General features: G+C 34.6%; 1 long non-coding RNA gene across 1 annotated transcript; it reads right to left on the bottom strand.

Annotated features, from left to right (window-relative positions):
- Positions 1–7,509: 7,509 nt before the first annotated feature.
- LOC126692167 (uncharacterized) lies at positions 7,510–9,504 on the bottom strand. The gene is made up of 3 exons (XR_007644945.1): positions 9,049–9,504; positions 8,617–8,759; positions 7,510–7,886 (listed from the first exon to the last, which is right to left on the bottom strand). It is a non-coding gene; the product is annotated as an uncharacterized LOC126692167 (long non-coding RNA).
- Positions 9,505–21,162: the final 11,658 nt, after the last annotated feature.

Below are 21,162 nucleotides of genomic sequence, written 5' to 3'. Positions count from 1 at the left end.
GACAATTATCCAAACCTCTATTCATAAACAAGTGATCTCTAGCTTCCAATTTGCTTATGCAGAAAGTACACAATAGACCCCTTAGCTTCCAATTATTGAAGTCTCCATTCAGTGCACCAAGTGCTTTCCTATCCTTTGTAGCATCTTTTAGGATATGTTTTCTGCAGATCAAATTACAGGATCTTAGAGCTTTTTCATGTTGCATTGCAAGAATATAGTTGATCTGGGGGAAGGCAGCACTGCCCTTATCTTCAATTAACTTTTGCTGGACGTATGCCAACATTTCAGGCCTTGCTGGAGGCCAACTCAATTCTCCATCTCCATTCTTAATAAAGCAAGAAAGCCATACCTCAATTTCCTATGGCCTTTCATTGCCAGCATGATAAAAGGTGTTCGGTATCCAGGATTCAAGATGAAGCTATTTTTTTCAACTTCAAACAGGACCAACGATTCGGAAAAACTGGAGTAAAGCACTTCATTTCTTTTCTTTTTGGCTGAATAGGCATACAAACTATTTTATTTTTTTCTTGTTTACACAAGAGTGCATGATAAATTATTAATTATTCCAAAAGTTTAAACTATATAAAAAAATGATAAATTTAATGATTTAATTAGTATTTTAACACTTCCATTCAAGTGTATGTATCAAGAATAAATGAGCTTTAATGCATAATTTTTTTAAAAAAAAACTTTTTAAATAGGAGATATAATAAATAAAATAAAATATTTTTAACTTTTTAAAATAGAACGTAGAATGAATATATTATAGTGTAAAAACTTTAAGTTATTAAGAAAGAAAAAGTCTAGGACCACAATATTTTTTACAATTTTTTGCTACAATTATGATATGGCAAAGTGTGATTGGTAAAGAAAAAATAATGAATCTGTATATAAGTGATAGTTAACTGCTCATAGTCTGTTATGTCAAAATTATTAAAAAATTTATTGTCCTTAATTAGAGTAAAATTTCTCTTAAAGAAATCGTTTAGTTAATATTCTAAAAGATCATAGCCAAGATTATTGTGTCTATGAACACAATGATAGTGCGAGAGATGTGAGAAGAGAGATTTCTTTTTTATTGTTTTTTTTTTTTTCTAAAGAAGTATTGGGTTGTATTTTTGGGGAGAAAGAGATTTTAAAAAAAAAAATATTGTTAATGTGGAAAATTGTGAAGGCTTCAAATCCTACTTCTCAAACTCTCAGAAAGTAATAAATAAATAAATAAATAAATAAAAAGTCAAAAAAGTCGGTTTTATAGCATATAGATTATGCATGTGAAAATAATATATATATATATATATATATATTTAGAAACTGAAAACAGTAAATCTAGTAAAGCAAGGGCATTCGTATCGATGGAGGTAAATAGGTAAAATACTAAATTTAGCAACTAAATATAACAAAAGTTGTTTATTGTAGTATATATATTATTTTATTTTGTTATTTATTTTGCTTTATCGTGTTAAATGCTAAAATAAAATCACTTATATTGGATGTTTTATAAAGTGAGATAGTAAAATAGATATAGTAGCTTTTGTAATGCCGAAGGGTCGACTCAACTATAAATGCAACTAATGCAATAGTCTAAGGCCCCCACTTAAAATAAGTTCCTCCCTTGTAAAAAATAATTATATATATAATATATTTATCTATATATTTTAATTACAATTTTTTAATCTTTTTATTAGTCAATAGAACATATTAAAAAAAGCTCATTTGTATCCTAAAATACAAAAGATTAAAAAGCCCTATTGTATTAATATTTCAAAATTTATTTTTTAATTTGCACACTATCACTGTGCACATAATTGCAATCAATGACAGGACAGCATATTGTCACATAGGCACTGCACAAAGGCCATAGCCACACCACATCTCACAGTTTGGTCGGCTAGCCCACATACTAGGTCCATTTGGATTGAATTTATTTTTGTTGAAATTGAAAATTGAAAATACCATAACAAAATAATTTTTAAATGTGTGAATAGTACCGTGGGACCCATTTTTAATATTTTTAAATACGTGAACAGTATATGTACAGTGCATGAATAGTGCATGCACTATTCATGAACAGTAAATTTTGTCTCTGAAAGTCAACATAAGCGGCTTGAAAAAAGAGAAAAAGAAAAAAAGAAGCAAAACGTCAGACGCCGACGCGCAATCCAAACCGCACCTAAACCATAGGCCACACTCAATCTCAATGTATACTCATAGCATAGTTTCGCACCCACTGCAATGTACACGTATTTTGTAGACTTTTACTTTTATTTTATTAATTATTATAAGTTATGACAACCATTAATAATTTGATGTATATTATATCAACCCATTTGTATTATATTATAACTAATTTATTGTACTTAATTATGCAAATAGATGAAAATACTCCAAATAATGTACTTAATTATTTAAAAATGTTAGATTCTTTTCCAAATGTATATATAATTTATAGAATATTACTAACAATACTTGTTATGGTTGTATATACAGAAAGAAGTTTTTCAAAACTAAAATAAATAAAATCTTATTTAAGGTTTACTATATCACAAGAAAAATTAAATGGATTAGTCATATTATTAATTGAAAAAGAATGTTAGAGGAATTTAAATACAAAAACTTAATTAGTAAATTTGCATATTGAAAAAAAAAAAAAAAAGATTTTATATAAAATATAAAAAATTCAATGAGTATTTTTTTAAATTAATATTTAAGTATAAAAAAAAATACTCCGCCTAAAATTTTTGCTTAAAACCACCAAAGTTGTTAAGCATGCCTGTGCCAAATTGTCAAGTTTTTTTTTGGTAATAAAAGTTAGGAGATTGTGTATTTGAAAATACAGTAATATCGTACAAGTAAAATGCCTGGTATTCATTGCTGACTTTTCTGGGAATACCAATGCCAAAGAACACATACCCATCACTTTTGGAGGGTTCGGGACACTAGAGTCACATAATAGCCGTCACATAAGTGTCAGCCTAGTTACTAGTTAGTCGTGGTTACTCAAAGGAGTTTGCCGACACCATAAGATTAGGGATTCACATCACCGTGCTATACCTCTAATCTCAGTCATCCATTTAATCTAATGGCCTAAATCATTGGCACCTCACCAAATAACAAAAATACTACTTTAGCCTTTAAAAATTTCAGCCCGCCCACTGTGCAGTGATTTAGCCCGCCCACTGTTTTGGTAAGTCTGAGTAAATCCAGCCAAAAATCAAAATTTTTTCTCTCTCTCCCCTGCGTTTGATGTTGCTCCCTGCCTCTCCTTCAATCCATTGTCACAGCAGCCCGGTATCAGTCCACACAAGGCCAAGCCTCTCTCTTTGTCATCACTGTTGCTTCGATGAACCAATTCTCTGAACCCCTATAGCCATGGACGGAGCCATGGTTGGACTTGGGGGCAATGCCCCCCCCAATTTTAAAAAAAAAAATATTATTATATATATGGATTTTAATTTTAGCAATTTTGTTTTACAAAATTACACTTTTGTTCCCTTAAAAATATTATTCTTTTAAAAGTATTGTTATAGTCACAAATTTTTCTATAACATTTTTACAAACGGTTAAGGTAGCAAATTCTTATTGGTTCGCATAAGGCTCACCACTTACATTATTAGCCATTTGTAAAAAAGTTTATAGTTCAAACATTTTTCACATTTTAGGCTCCGCTTGGAAGGAGGGAATGGAATAGAATGGAATGGAAAGGAATAAAAAGAATAATTTTAGAATATTCTTTCCTTCTCTTGTTTGGGAGTTTTAATGGAGGGAATGGAAAGTTCATTCCCTTGTTTGGGAGTTTAAGGCTCCGCTTGGGAGTTCATAAGGGAATGGAATGGAATGGAATGGAATGAGATGGTCATAAGGGAATGGAAAGGAATGGAATGGAATGAAATGTATTTAAGTAAGGGAAAGGAATGGAAAAGAATGGAATGAAATGGAATTAAGTAACCTTGATTGGATCTTTAAAAATAAAGGAATGGAAAGGAATGGGATGTAAGTAATCCTGTTTGGGAGCAACATGGAGAGAATGGAATGAAATCATTTTATGACAATATTACTATTAGACCCCTATTTTAAAATAAAATGTTGAATATATAGGGGTATTTTGGGAGTTCTAGTAAAAAAATTATTAAATCTAATTCCATTCCTTCCCATTCCTCCTAATTTCGGGGGGAATGAAAATTTGAGGTTTTAAGGGAATAGAGAGGAATGAGTGTTCCCTCCTACCCATTCCATTCCCTCTCACTTATTAAAGACCATTAAAAAATATCTATAAGTCTAAAATCTAAAAAAGAAATATGCAAGCCCAAAAAAATTAGTACAACAGCAAAAATTATCAATAGTAAAACTAAAAATAATTAAACCTAGTCAACCAATTTTACTTAAAAAAAACAATCTAACCCTTTAAAAAATTTTGAACAATTAGCAGCTAAGCGACTAAGTAGCAACAAAGTCGAAGGCTGAAGTCATAGCATACAACCGACAACAAAGCCGCCCCCCCTAACTCTAAGTTCTGGCTCTGTCCCTAACTATAGCTTCAAGAACCCAATAGAGTTACTCTTCTTCCAAAGCTCCGGCGAAGCTTCAAGCTCGTCTGATTCCGATGCCGACGAAGAAGACCCATCTCGCTCTTCAACAAAAAAACTTCCTCCCTCTTTCTTGTGTGTGAAGCTGTCCCAAGTCCCAACTCTCATGGAGTGAAGGTCTCTTTGAAGCAATGAAGGCACTTTCCGAAGCAACGAAGCCACTTTCCCCAAAGTCCCCTTTGTCCTCCTCTTTTTGGTACTCCTTTTCCCTCTTTCACTTCCTATATATTTGTGTGCGTGTTTGTTATGTATAATATTTTTTTTTTTTTTAGAATCGTTACGTATAAGATAATTTAATGGTAGTGAAGAAGAATTTCAAATAGGCAATGAAGTTTTTGGAGTCTAATTAAGTGGAATCGTTAATTTTTCAAGTGTCCCATATGATAAAAATTACTCTATTTTCATTCTCTTTGTCCTACCTAACAAAACAGAGTATCAGTAGTGGTTGGCCATTTGGGTTTTATGCTAAAAATTCAATTTTTGCTTCAAGAAAACTAAACAACAAAAGAAAAGAGAGACATAAATGTTCATTCTTGTTTGCATTGGATTCTTCGTGTTGTTTCAGGTTCCTTATACATAATAATATTCATAAAAAAAGTGTTTTCATAAAATGATAGGAATTACAAGAACAAAATGGACAATAAGGAATAAACCAAAGAAGATGATTGAATCAATAAATTGGCTTGCTAAAGCTCGTATGGATAAAACCCAGATGTATAAAATCCCTATTTTATTGTTACATTGCTTGAATTCTATGCTTTTAGGTCCTCATTGTATTTAAACTGTAGTGTTTTAATCTTTGCCTTTCAAGTTTGCAGTTAGAATTTAGTGATAAAAATTTATTGTCATAGGGATAGTAAATTTTGATAATTGAAAGTTTGTCTTTGTATAGGTATGATACACTTTAACAGTTGAGTTTTGCCAATCTTCCCTTCTTCTTCTTTTTTTTCATGAACTTGTTAGATTTGTGTGATGTATATTCATGTTTTAAGTGACTATCTAGAAACTTTTGAATTGGTGGATTTGAAGTCTGTTTTTCTGATTGATTTGTATTACGAAGTTTCTGTTGAAGTGGCTTTATGCGTAAGATTTAAGTAGGTCTTGGCTGCCAATCAGGTAGTTGATAGGTTGGGATATTGTTATGGCTTGGCTATGTGTTGTCTTGTTGACAAGTGATTTGGGTTGGCTCTTTGATGGTTGATAGTGATGGATGATTTGGGTGTGGCTGGCTATTGATCGTCTCTTGGCTATGCATACCTGGCAATGGGTGATTTGGGCTTTGGCTTGGCCTGTGGTGAGTGATTTTATTAAAAGGTCATTCCTGACTGGCCTTTTGTGTGAGTTTCACCTGTAACAATTTGGTGAGTGACTTATTATATTTTTGGTTGAGGCAAGTTTGGTTTTGGTTCCTTAAATTTAAAATATTTAGTTTTAATTCTTACTTACCAAATGAATATTGGTCAAGTAAAAAATAAATCCATGTGTTTATATCCTCTCTACTCACCAAATGAATAAACTTATTTGTTTATATATATACACAGGGAAATGAAGTTAGGTTCAATTATAGACTAACTCCATGTGTTGAAAATACAAATGCTTGCCTACAAACACAACACTTTTTTGGTATGTAAAAAACTAATAAATGGTAAGTTCAATTATAGTGAAATTTTCTCATGTTTGTTTAAGTTCAAAATGTAACTTGATTTTGTAGGCATTTTTTCAGGCTAATATTGATTTTGTAGTACGAAGGACAACATTTTTTGGCAATTTGTCTAATAGTATATTGCAGTGGATATGGCTTGGACAACATTTTTTGGCAGGTTGTCCAAGAGTATATTGCATAGTGGACATGGCTACTATTGCACAATGGACAATATTTTTTGGACAGTTTTTTGAACAGCGTATCTGACAACTTAGATAACTGATTGCACATGTAGCAAATTTTTTGGATAATTTTTTGTAACTAAAAAAGCTAAAACATGTTAGATTGTACAAGTGCATGTTTGAGTAACTTTTAGTTAGACATTAATTATATATACAAGTGATTAATATTTTTAAATGCAATAGCACATACTAAACTGTTGTTCATTTTTTGAATGCAAGTGATTAAGGTTGCTAATGGTTATATAGTCTAGTTTTCAACTTTTCGTAAGGTTGCTAATAGTGGGTTAGCTATGTCATATGGCTTTTGTTGAAGAGAAAAGATCCTTAGGAAAATTATATAAATTTGGCCATTGATAACGAACTACGTTATGCATCAAAAGGCTGACCTTTTGTGGAAACATGCGAGTTTTTGAACCTTAAGTCAAAATTTCAATTGTTTATTGAAACTTTGATGACACATGAAATTAATAAAATAACAATGCAAAGACATTAGAAGTGTCTATTTGGGGTGCATTTGATATTCTCAATGAATTGGATTGATAACATTTGTATTCCATTTCTCTGCTAGACAACTAAGTTACATACTTTATAAATGGCGTCACTGCAGAAATAGGAGTTATATGGTAGAAAACATTGTAAGTCTTGTCATTCTGTAAAATCTAATAATGAGCATGTGCATGCAATGGAAACCAATCCACTTTGAAAATTATGAGAACACAATGAGCTTTTCAAAATTCTTAAGTGTAACATGGAAAGCCTTTCATTAGCTTTCACAAAACATTTACATGAATGTTCAATACCTTTATGAGCTTTTCATTGTAGTTTCTTTCCATTAGATGTTAAAAAATGCTTATATAAAAGACACAAGCAGAGTGCATAAAAGCTAATAATTTATTTTCAAAGACAAGCTAATAATTATGGTTCTCATACAATCTAGTAATAACAAAAGGAAAAAAAACCATTTATGCTTGTAGTAGGGCCACCAGATTCACTTGTTATAAACAACAAAAATTCATTGAAATTTTTATCCACAACCAAATGAACAAAACCTAAAACAAAAAGGCTTTATAGCTTAGCTAAATTAGCTTCACAATATAAATATGTGATTTCAGTGTTTCAAGAAAGCCAAAATAGCTACATCTTGATTATGATCCCAACTAAAATAGATGAGTCATGAACAAAACCCCACTCTGCATACGTTACGACCCCTACAAATCTTCTAATATCCATTCTCTCCCCAATTTTCTCCCCAAGAGTTCTTTAAGATCCAGAATGGCTTTTCCTTGAAACGGATAGTAGCATAACTAGCAGAACCATACCCCACTAGAAGCACCCCATGATCCAATTGCTTCCCACAGATGTATGGGCATGAAACTTTTCCAATGTATGTCTTCATGAATACTGCATTGATGCCAACTGCACAATACAGAGCAAGAGTCATTATTTATTTCCCATCCATCAATGATTTACTCTATCATTCTTAACCCCATTGTTCAAATAAAATTGGTAGATTAACAATGAAAACAGTTTACACAGCCTATCATAATTTCAACATCAGTGCACACAACCAAAGAAGAACCAATTCAGACATGCTCTTAAAATCATGCTCCTCGTTAACATCATGATAGAGAGAACCCAAATATTATGACCAAATTACTCTATTTTATTGCAATTTATAACTTTAACTGACCACACAACAAATTGCAGACCAGAGAAGAAGAATAAAAGCATGCCCTTTTAACAACACATCCACAATAAGTCTTTAAATTCAATTTTATGTAATTAACTCCAAATGAAAACGTGCTGTCAAAATTTTTCTGTGAAAGCCTTTCAGTGTATTGAACATTCATGCTTTGGTTAAATAGCTCATAAAGGTTCAAACTTTCATCATTAAGAACCTACTAATAAGCCCATTGAATACAAATTACAAGGATTCAAACATTTTTAAACAATTGACAAAAATGCAAGAAATATAAGACTTGATTTCAATTCCTAAGCTAAAAACCAAAAAAAGAGAAAACAAGATTAAATTCAGCCCCAATAAATCAATCAACAAAATTTTGACACCATTATTTACTTTCCTTCCTTTCCTAGCAATCAAACAGATTTTATTAAAAAAAATAGAGATAAAAGAAAACCCTTTTACCGAGTGGTGGTCTCTCTTTGAAACAAGCCCAAATCGGCAAGGCTAGCTCATCACAACCACCACCTCCGATGGTGGCTTCTTCTCTCCTTCGACCAAACTCTCTTTCTTTCTCTCTCAATCTCATATCCCTTCATGGATCAAACCTGAAAAACCTTAACTAAATTAAAACACCTTTCACAAATGAACATAAACCCACCATTTGAATAAAGTATATATATAAATATATGAAACTCAGAAGGCCATATACACACAAGACCCAACGAAACTATTCACAAGTTAAAACTCCATAGCACAATGGTAATTGTACAAATCTGAAATCATTTTCTCACCCAAATTGAAAAAATGCCAAACACATCCAATATATGCCCAATAGAGCAAAAACTATAAACACACAACAATTTGATCAATTGATGGGAGGAGAGGAGGGCTTACCAGTGGTGATGGGTGGAGAGAGAACGCGATGGATCAGTAGCGGCACACTTCAGACAAGTTGGGCGATAAGCACAAGAAATTTTTTAGAAAACACCCTTATTTTCTCAAGCTTTTTTGAAAATAGGAAACGAAAGACATCAAATTCTCAGTTAAACACCCGATTCTCTCCAAACCCCAATCCTTACTCTCTCTAATCTGGGTCTAAAAAGGTGCGAGTGTTTGGGGGTCGGGATCTCAAATGGTGAGCCGCCGTTTTTTCTTTGTGGGTCTGGGTATGCGAGAAACAGTGACGACAAGGTTGAGGGAGAGGCAGAGAGCAAGCATGGATGTTGAGAGAGTGGTGGAGGCGCAGTCGGGGTTGAGAGAGTGGAGTGTTAGGGAGAGTGACGGAGAGAGCTCGGAGGTATTGGGATTTGAGAGAGAGGAGAGAGAGTTTTAGTGAAATTGAAAAATGGGAAGCTAAAATGAAATCTTAAGTGGGCACACAGATTGCCAACGTGTTTTGGTGGGGTGTCAAAATAAGGAGCCATTAGATTAAATGGATGGCTAGGATTAGAGGTATTGCATGGGATTTTTTTTTTTTTTTTTTTGAGAATCCCCCAATCCGGGGAACATGGGATGTGAATCCTAAGATTAGGTACTTTTCCTACTATGCATGTATCTGCCCACAAGAATAAAGTGGAAAGGAATTCAGACTTTTGGTTGCTCTCTAGCTCCTTTCCTTTATAAGAGCATCCTAGTAAAGTTGAGTCAATTTAGCAATCAACACTCTCAAAATAAAAAGACACATTTTATGTTGGTTGGCTTGTGGGAAAAAAAAAACATTAATATTTCTTGTAATTTCGAATAATAGCATAAATAAAAACTTTGGTTCATGAACACAAACCCCAAATGAAAAAAAAAAAAAAAAAAAAAACACTCTCAAAATGCATTGCACAACGAAGGAGGTAAACTAAAAAAAAATTGAATATCAGCTATAATGAGCTACTGTAGATAGCAGCTCATTGTAACTTAAAACATTGGTGTTGCCCAAAGAATGTTTACTGTTTTGGGAGGTAAGTGAAGATGAATGATAATCTTTTGACTTTAATTAAAGTATAAACTTTTGACTTGAAGTCATAGTTGAATTTCATTGTCGTTGAAAAAAATAACATCGGTTTTTATAATGCAATAATGTGGTTGAATTTTATTAAAGATATCAAGACCTAATTGTAATCAAGATCCATACACTTGCCATAAAAATTAATGCCACATGAAATGCTTATACATTGTTGGCTTCTAAGGCCACCAGATGAGTCATATAATAACTGAGACGGTATCTTATGCGTCGGACATATGAGACTGATGTCTCACTAACATGTGGATCTCATACTACTGGGCGCATGAGACTTATGTCTCACTAACATGTGAACCCCATACATAAGTGCAAATCAAATACAGTACTACAAATTTGATTAAATAGAGATTAAAATCCCCTTTTATTCTACCAAATTCAATATTCCCATATGCGCAATCTTATGGGTGCAATTCTTTGCATGGAATAATATGGATTTCTAATTTTGTATCTTAATTTTCTCTATCAAAGACTTGGTATCTATGCCCTTGCTATAAAAGTTCTCGATGAATTCTTGCCTAGTGAAATTTAGAAAAATAGCTGGCTTTTCAAGTGACAACACTTCTAGCAAAGGTCCATGATATCCATCTCCTTTCCATTTGGCTAAGTTGAAAAATATGACAATTGAAATTCGTGCTTCCTTAGATGAATTAGCCAGTACTCGATGTTGTACACTTTTGTACTCTCCATTAGAGATTATCTAGAAATAAAATGTCAAAATGATAATATTGAAATTAAGAATTGACATATATGAGCAAATGTTACTAAATGTTAAATAAATTGAAGATAATAGACAGTAGAAGCATGAAAGAATAATAAAAGAGAGAACAAAGAAAATTATGTGGTTTGGGAATTACATCTTTGATATATGAGTAAAGTACAAATTAATCTAGGCGAAAACACCATTTTGGTCCTTACATTTTGGATTCATGGTCAATTTGGTCCTTACATTTTAGAAACAGTCAATTTGGTCATTGTTATTTTGAACTTGCTATCAATTTAATCCATACCATTAACTCATTAATGAAAAATGCTTACGTGGCACATGGCGTGCATAGTTAGCACACTTAACACCTACATGGCTATTAAATTGATAATAAAAAAATTATTTATCATTTAAAAATGCAATGTTGGCATTAACTAAAAAAAAAATTAAAAAATCCACATCAGACCAAAAAAAAGGATGAGTCCCTTTTTGTTCTTGCTCTTTCTTGGCAGCCAAACACAACAACCTAGAAAGACAAAAATCAACCCAGAAAATTCCTAATAACCAAATCCATGTCAACGAAGGCATTATCGAAATTAATCTTTTTCCTCTTGAGAAACTTCTCGAGAGAGAATGGTGGCGGTGGTTGCTATTTGTTGGGATTGAATCCAATGGCTCAAAAACTCTACAGTTTGATTGGGCCACGTTGTGTACTTGTTTGGGTTGAATCCAAGAAAGCCAAGGAGCATAAAGCCATCAAGCCTTATGCTTTTAGAAGACCACCTTCTCACCCTTCTAACGAAGAGGCATTGTTGTATAGTATTGTGTAATCATTTACTTGAATCCAAGTTTTATCAAATTTTGAGACAAATTTATGTGTGTTGTTTTGTGTTAATATTGCAGATGGTTAAGGAGGAGAAGATTAGTTTGAGTTAGTATGCAAACGCCAAGTTCATTTTCTTGAAACAAAATTTGGTTATTGTGAATTTTCTGGATTGAGTTCGGATTTTGTGTATTTGGGTTTCTATATTTGGGTGCCAAGAAAAACTGGGAAATTTTTTAAAATCATCCGTTCAAAAAATTATTTTTTCTGCTTTGGATTTTTTGTTTACTGCTAACATGGAATTTTTTAAATGATAAATAATTTTATTATTATTATTATTTTTAGTAGCACATAGGTGTTAAGTGTGCCCACTGTGCATGCCATGTGCTACGTAAGCATTTTCTGTTAATGAGTTAATGATAGGAACCAAATTACCTATGAGTTCAAAATAATAGGGACCAAATTGACTGCTATTAAAACGTAGGGACCAAATGGACCGTGACTTCAAAATGTAGGAATCAAATAGTGTGATGAGGCTAGTATAAAAAAAATGACTCATTGCCCACGCAAAGTGCGTTCAATGATACTAGTATATATATACTAGCCTCTAAGCACAAGTGTTGCGCGTGCTTAGAGGCTCTTTTATTTTTTTGAGTAAAGGTTAATAATTTACATCTATTATAATTTTAAATATATATTTTTTGTGACTTAATTAAAAAACATTTACTTGGATTGTGCTGTATCATTTTCAGACACCGTCGAGAGTCAGATGGGTTGAATTTGTAATGTGACTTCAAGTTTTATAGAAGGAATTATTGATTTATGTAATTGTTTGTTTAAAGTGAATCATTTTGTCTTAACTCTCAAGACAACTATGGTATAGTTTTAAAAATCGAACCGTACTAGCCTATTCAATCGGGAATCAGACCCTAATTCAGTAAGGTAAAAATCATAAAAATAGCATTTCAATGTTAATAACCTTCGTTTCAACCGGTAAAAATGGGGAACCAAATCTTACATCTTTTTTTTTTTTTTTTTCTTTTTTTCCAATTCTTTGACCAGTCCATTTTTAAAACCATTGAATCTTATTCATTTGCCTGGTAACAAACTTGCAAGTGAAAAAAGCCAGTCCTCATGCAATCTCACTCACTTGATTGGTAACTAACTAGAATTCAATTCCTTCCCTCCCATTAAAGTTTGAATGCCCTCTCTATCTTTAGTCACTAAGATTGGTTTGAAACTACAACAACATTCCAATTTGTATCAAAAAGTCTGAAATTTGTCAACTAAATTCTAGTCATTGTTATTTATTTTGTCTTTTAATTTTTCCTTCTTCTATGGTGCTTACAGATTGCATTTGGACTGGAATTTTTATTTTAAATCCCCATCCCCTAACTAAGAGCATTTTACGAAAACTATTGGCTCTATAGTTATAAGGACTTTAGTGATTATTTGAAGGCTTTTTAATTGTTTGTCTTGTCTCCATCCCATTTCCTCCATATCCATTAAGGCTGTTTTTTTGTTTTGGATTACAAGGAAGCAGTTATCATAAAGTTGAAGGTTGTCATATCTATAAAATAAAAAAAATTATGCATTGTAAATAATAATAATAATTGTAGTCAATTTTTTTTTCTTCCTTTTATAATATATAATTGTAAATAAATTGTCTAAGATTAAATCATATATTATACTTAATACATTTCCTGTGCATTGCATGAGTTAGCGAATAGTTAATATAAAAATAAATAAATAAAAAAACCCAACCAAAAAAAAAAAACCTTAAATAAAAAAGTGCCTATAGTGGCATTTATTAAATGCTGCTATAGGTCTTTCTTTTTCTTTTTTCTTTTTTATAAGTTCTTATTAAAAAAAAACCCAAAAAAAAAAAAAAAAAACTGAAATAAGAAGTGCCTATAGTGGCGTTTGTTAAACGCTGCTATAGGACCCTAAATTTTTTTATAGGGTCGGGCTATAGTAGCATTTTACAAATGCCACTATAGGCCCATGTAAGACAAGGACCTATAGTGGTGTTTATTAAACGCTGCTACAGGTCCTTTTTTTCTTGTTATAGTCCTTATTAAAATAAAATAAAAAAACCAACCCAAAAAACAAAAAATAAAATAAAAAGTGCCTATAGTGGCGTTTGCTAAACGCTACTATAGGACATTTCAATTTTTTTTAGGGCTAGGCTATAGCAGCACGTTTATTAAACGTTAGTATAGGTCTTCTTTAATTTTTTTTTTTTTATAAATCCTTTTTAAAATTAAAAAAAAAAAAAACTCAACAAAAAAAAATCCAAAATAAAAAGTGTCTATAGTGATGTTTGTTAAACGCTGCTATAGGGCCCTCAATTGTTTTATAAGGTTGGGCTATAGTAGCGTTTTACAAACGCCAATATAGGACCTTTTAAGACCAAAACCTATAGTGGCGTTTATAAAACACCACTATAAGTTCTTTTATTTATTTATTTGGTATTTTTTTTTTTGAAAAACCTATAGCTATGTTTTACAAACACCACTATAGGCGCTAGGACCTATAGTGGTGTTTATGAAACGCTGCTATAGGTCCTTTTTAAATTTTTTTTCAGTAATTTTTTATTTTTTAAAGACCTATAGCAACATTTCACAAACACCACTATAGGCCCAGTGTTTTAAAATACCACTATAGGACCCCCTGAAGGTGGCTATAAACAGCTTTTTTTTGTAGTGTCAACAACTTGTCTTACCACTCATGGCCAATGAGGTTCGATAAAATTGCACCACCCAAAGTTAGCATGGCCAACAATATTTGCTACCAACAAATTGTTTCCAAGCAAGTTCTCAAAATTTATAAAAATGAAATATGGAGACTAGATTCCTTTTTGTTTACTCAAAACAATCTTAGGAATTCAGCTCAAAAACTTTTAGGCATTTCAAAAACAATGCAAATAATAAACAACTTGCTAACATGAGTATAGTACAAAAGCACAACAATTTTCACCACAACTATTTAAAGAACTTATAATAGCATTGCAACACAGGAAAATGCTAAACAAATTCCAAGCCATTACAATCAACCAAGTTTAACACACAAGATAGTTCCTCACCTAAACTACCCAAAAGAAACAACCTTGCATGGATTGCTAAAATAAAACTTAATGCTCTAACTCAGATCATGATAATTTCCTAACTTCAAAAGTCTACAAAATCATAACCTGATACCATAATTGTCACGCCCTAAACTCAAAAAGGTTCAAAGCATGAGAAACGAAACCTTCACGAGAAACTACATTTTTTTCCCGCTTACATAGCAACTATTTTTTTTACCATAATTAGATTTTAAAATAATGGCAACATAAAAAAAATAATTGAATCAATAATAAAAAGAAAATAATTGATTCATAACATCGAAACCCTAGAATAATAAAAAGACTTTGAATCATTGATTCTATCAAACCCTGGAATGATAAAAAAAGTCTTGGAATCATTGATTCCATCTAACCCTAGAATAATGAAAAGAGTGTAGAGAAAAAGAACATACCCAAGAGTGTGAAGAGAGTAGAGAAAAAGAACTTACCCAAGAGTGTGAGAGAGCAGAGAGTACAGAGAAGAAGCAACAATTAACCTCGACACTAATGAGAGAGAGAGAGAGAGAGTTAGGATCAAAGAAACTAAATTCTTGATATGTGCATAAACCCTAATTAATTAGTATAAATAAAAATTGAAATTTCACGTACCTGAAAAACTTTATGATCTTATTGCTATTTCAAAATTTTGGGAGTTAGGGTTTGGGTTGGATTCAGACATGCAATGTCTGAAATAGAGAGAGAATGGAACGTGTTTGGACAAAAATGATTGCTTGCTTGCTTAGTACTAGTACCCAATGAGGGTTTTAATACCTTTTTTTTTAGTTTTTATTACAAGTTTTGGTTTGAGGAATTACTTTTTTTTTAGTGCAGAATTAAAAATAAAAATTAAGACATCAATATTAATTTCCAAATTTCCATAAAAAATATTAATTTCTAAATTATTTGTATTTTTTTCTTTTAAAAAATTTAAAAAAATACTAAAGTTGAATTTTGCATTATCCTATTGGAAAATAAAGTCATATTAATTATAGGAATTTATTGAGACATTTTTTTTTTGAATTTTTGGTTTCCTTAATTCCTAATCTCATGTACACTAGATAAAAAAGAATTTTTTAAAAATGTGCCTCATCGCACAAGCAAAGCACATGTGACAAGGCTAGTAGATAGTATAGATAGTTTATAAAATTACTAATACAGAAGTTTTTTTCATTTTTCTTAATTTTAAATTAAAAACTAAGTTCAAGTCAGGTCTGAATATCCATGGATACAAAATCTAGGTTACAATTAGGTATGGGTGCTAATAGGGTATTAGGATCTATATTCATCGGTAAAATTTTTTGAAACCCAGTCAATGCCCATCCTTACTCACGATTACCATTCAAAAATAAATTGTGTAGTATTACACACAACAAGACATGAAAAAATAATCCGAGATTTGTTGACTTGACCCAAACCCAAAGGAAAATACTCGATTAAACCCGATTCTTTTGACCCAACATAAAAACAGGTTGACTAGTGACCCGACCATTTTTATGGGTCAACTTGGCTTGACATGACTAACCCAAGACTCGACCTGACCTTTTCTTTTCTTTTTTTAAATTTCAGTAAAAACAAATTTTAAAACATTATCGATTTAATTGTTTGTTGTAAGCTTTACAATGCACAAATCAAACTCAATTGATGAATATAACTACATGCAAACGAATTAAAAGGTGAATGATTGAGACATTCTCTTGCTTGAATAACTTGATAAGTAAAGATTTTTGAAAATATATTTTTGAAATTATGGACATTTATGAGAAGTATCCATAAGTGTGAAAAGAGTAAAGCTAAAATATATTAATGAAATTGACATAAATCATAGATGCTTAGGCTTATTTTTTAACAATCCATGGTCAAAATATACGGCTTTTCAAAACAAAAGATGATATGTTTTTAAACAAATGAAAAGAATAAACTTTAGAGATAAGTTAAAATAAGATGAACTTGAGGGGGAAAGAAGGCTAATTTTAGGAGTTCTTCTTTCTTTTTTTCTTTTTTTAAAAATAAATTTGGGTGTTTTACTTTTGTTCGAATGAAAAAGGAATAAAAAAGGCTAAATTTTAGGGAATAAAAAGATGAACGTAAAGGGGAAAAAAAATCCTAAATTTTAGGAGTTCTCTTTTTGAATTCAAAATGAAATTTATTAATTGACATTTGTGACCCTATTTCTAAGAGAAATTACCATTCGTTAATGAGGGTATTTTTGAACCACATAAAAGTTCAGTTCAAAGAAAAGAATCCTTTTATATATAGTATAAATATATATTCACATGAATCCGATTTGATAGTTATGAGACCAAGAATATTACTCAACTTTTACCCTCTAAACATAATTATTGACTCCTCCCTGTAGAAGTCAACCATATAAATAGCCCATATTTATGTAAAAGCTATTATTAGTTTTAGTTTTAATATAAAACTAGTTGCAGACCTACACGATGCGTGAGGATAAATATTATTTTGTATAATAATATAATGTATAATTTTTTCTCTAAATTTTTTTGAAGATAATTTCTTCTACCTTAAAATTAAACAATTTCTATTCGATCTAATTAAGTCTATTTTTGGTTCAATATGGTCCACTTGGTCAATTTCGATCCCTTTCAATCCATTTTAGATTAATTGGGCCTTAAATTGATTCTTTTTGTAGGTTTTGTTTTCAAGTTTAGCTCAAAAATTCTTTTTTTTTTCCTTAATTTTTGGGTTGAAAATATGAAATTTTATTATATTTGGGCTAAACTCTATAATTTTGAGTTAAAAAATACAAAGAAAATAGACATTAGAAATTATAAATATAAGCCCCAAAAATGCAATAAAAATGATAAATATTCAAAAGTCTCATTTAGTCCACATTAGTTCTATTCGGTCCATTTTGTCCTCTTCAGTCTATACAGGCCTAATCGGTCCATTCGATCCTATTTAGTCCATTCTATCCACTAAAGTTCTATTCATTCCATTGGGTCTTATTCAGTCCACATTGGCTCTATTCGGTCCATATTGGTCCTATTTTGTCCACATTGGTTCTATTCAATCAATTCTATCCATTTCAGTTCTATTCAGTCCACATTGGTCCTATTCGGTCCAATCTGTCCATTTTAGTCCAATTGGGTCCCATTCGGTCTATTCTGTCCACTTCAGTCCTATCCAGTCCATTTGTTCTTATTCGGTCCACCTTGTTCCTATTCGGTCCATTTGGTCCTATTCTATCCATTTGGTCCACTTTGTTCCATTTGATCCAATTCAGTCCATTCAAACTACTTCAGTCCATTTTGGTCCACTTTTGTGCAATTACATAATGGGAAAGGACATATTTGGGCTGAAAGCACCTAATCTAAATCCAAATTTATTAAAAATATATAAATCTCATACTTATAATATCTAAAAACTTAAATATAGCTGTACGGCACCGAGCTCCCAAAGCCCATACAAGCCTTGGGCCCAGACCCATCTAGGCCCCGGGCCCAAGCCCATACCAGCCTTGGGCGCAGGCCCAGCAGATAGTTCCAGTTACCTTATGCCCTTCTTAAAACTGCCTTAGGGCCAAAAACAAGTTTTGGTTATTAAGCTCTCGGGGTTGACCGGTTAACATTTCCCGGTAGAGCGCGTGAGTCAATACCCGGGAAGGTCATGATATGCACGGGAACGTGAGTTGCCGAACACAATCGGTGAAAATGGAGCCAAGTTCCAAGATCATAAATGCTGCACCGCCCTTCCACCTAAAACAACCACTTTAACCAGATAATACTGGACCTTCAATAGCACTAACGATGAATATAATCATGGTCTCCCCACTAACCTTGGCTATAAATAGAGGAAAGTTGGGAGAAGAAGGGGTTCAGAAAAATTGAGAGAAAATAGTCAAGGAGAGAGCTTCTCAACTGAGTGTTGCTTTGAGTCTCTCTGCCGAGAACGACCCATTGTAGGAAATCCTTAAACCCACTACAAATAAATTGTGAGCCCAAGGGATCTATGGCCCAGAGTTCTTGTACTTGGTTCTTACAATTGGCGCCCACCGTGGGGCCATCCTACGAAGCTGTGGTTCGAGTGAGACTCAAGCAAAGAAGATGTCGGAGGAGCATTCAAGAGGGCACGTTCCGAGCAATTCCGCAGGATCTTCTCGGGGATCGACGTGGAGGGAGAGAAGGCAGAAGCGGCTGGAGGATAGGGAGCATTCAAGAGGGGAGGAAAGGTCCGGATTGGGAGAAGGATCGGACCAAACGCGCCGGACGATTTCAAACGTCTCAGCACATCGGCAGCATGATGATAGAGACCGGGAGCTGGAGCGGTTGCGCAGATTGGTAATGGACTTGGAGCTGGAAGCAAGGGGTCGGCGCCACGAAAGGAACCGCAACCCCCAACCCAGGAGGAACCGCGGCGAGGAAGGTTCCAACCGATCTGTTACGCAACAACACCGAGACCGATCCCGTTCTCAAGAGTCATGTCGTCATTCCCGGGATATTCGTCGTAGACGAGACCGTTCCCGGTCGCATGGATATGATAACCAAGGGTCAGAGTCGCCAGAGGAGCGGCGGCACCACAACGCCGCGATGGACGCCATGAGCAGGGCCTTGCGGATGGCGGCCTGGTCTCCATTCTCTGATGAGATTGAACGGGCACCCATGCCGAGCAGATTCGCGCGCCCACCATTCAATTCCTATGAGGGGAGGACAGACCCCGTGGAGCATGTCAGTCATTACATCCACATGATGTCGTTGCATGCGCACAACGACGCATTGATGTGTAAAGTATTCCCCTCTAGTCTCGGCTCTACCGCACTGAGGTGGTTCAATGGGTTGCGGAAAGGTTCTATACACAGCTTCGCCGAGCTGATTCAGGAGTTCGGCAGCAGGTTCGTAACATGCAGCCGAGTGCAACAACCGGTTGACGCGTTGCTTTCCATGAAAATGAGGGTCGGGGAAACCCTTCGAAGTTATGCCAGCCGATACTGGGAACTTTACAATGAGATTGGCGGGGGAAACGAGAAGATTGCGGCTAGTACCTTCAGGATGGGGCTCCCCGAGGATTCTGAACTACGGGAGTCGTTGACAAGAAGACCCCCGGAGAACATGAGGCAACTGATGAGACGCATAGAGGAGTACAAACGCCTGGAGGATGACCGGCTGCAAAGCAGGGGGAAAGCCCCTTTTTCGGGGAGATCTCGGCAAAGCATCTTGCCGCTAAAGCCGAAAAGGGACTTCAGAATGCAGGAACCAGAGGTGCAGGTCGAAGGGGTTAATGTGTTGTTTAAAGAGCCCGTGCACAAGATACTGGAACGGATAAGGAACGAGCCATTCTTCAGATGGCCGAACAAAATGGGGGGCGACCCATCTCGGAGGAACCAAAGCCTATACTGCACTTATCACAGAGACAAGGGGCACACCACCGAGCAGTGTAGGGTATTGAAAGATCATCTCGGGCAGTTAGTGAAGGCAGGGCACCTGAAGGATTTTGTAGCAGATTCCACTGACCGGGAGACCGAGCAGGGCGCCCCACAGAGAAGGAATCCCCTTCCACCACCCCGGGGAGTAATCAACGTCATTCATGCCGCACCGAGAGGGGCAGCGGCGGCTAGGATGGTGATGACAGTGGCTTGCGCGGAGGGAGAATCATCCAAGAAGCAAAAGAGGGCTGGACGGCTAGACATCTCGTTCGGAGAAGATGATTTCGAAGGAACCATCCAACCCCACGACGACGCTTTGGTGGTGACAGCCCGGATAGGCGGATTCCTGGTGAAGAGGGTGATGATTGATCAGGGTAGCGGGGCTGACGTCATGTACCCGGACCTCTTCGAAGGGCTCGGGTTAAGAACCCAGGATTTGGCGAAGTATAACACGCCATTGGTCTCGTTTGACGGGAGAATTGTGATTCCCGAGGGGCAAATCTCACTCCCAGTGGACATGGAGGGCAAGGAAGTTGTAGTTACGTTCATAGTAGTCCGATCGTTCGCACCTTACACCGCAATCCTGGGGAGGCCGTGGATTCACGCCATGGGGGCTGTTCCGTCCACCCTTCACGTGAAAGTAAAGTTTCCTACTGAGTACGGAGTTGTAGAGGTAAGGGGGAATCAGCAGGTGGCGAAGCAATGCCTCATAGCCGCGGTCCAGTGGGAAAAGGAACAGCTCGGCCAAGCTGAGCACGCCGAGAAAGAGACTGCATAGCAATTACAGATACCCCAGGAAAAGGGGGCGGACGTTGCCGAGGAGGTGCTGAAGGTAAGAATTCTCCCAGATAGTGACAAATACTTCCAGATAGGTACAAGCATGAATGACCGGGAAAGGGTAGAGATGTTGTTGTTCCTGTTGCAGAACATAGATGTCTTCGCGTGGAACCCGTATGAAGTGCCCGGCGTAGACCCCGAGTTC

Source organism: Quercus robur, chromosome 7 (genome assembly GCF_932294415.1).
Source record: "Quercus robur chromosome 7, dhQueRobu3.1, whole genome shotgun sequence".
Classification (NCBI taxonomy): domain Eukaryota; kingdom Viridiplantae; phylum Streptophyta; class Magnoliopsida; order Fagales; family Fagaceae; genus Quercus; species Quercus robur.
The sequence above is the reverse complement of the archived record's forward strand: the minus strand, read 5'-3'. Positions and strand labels throughout refer to the sequence as shown.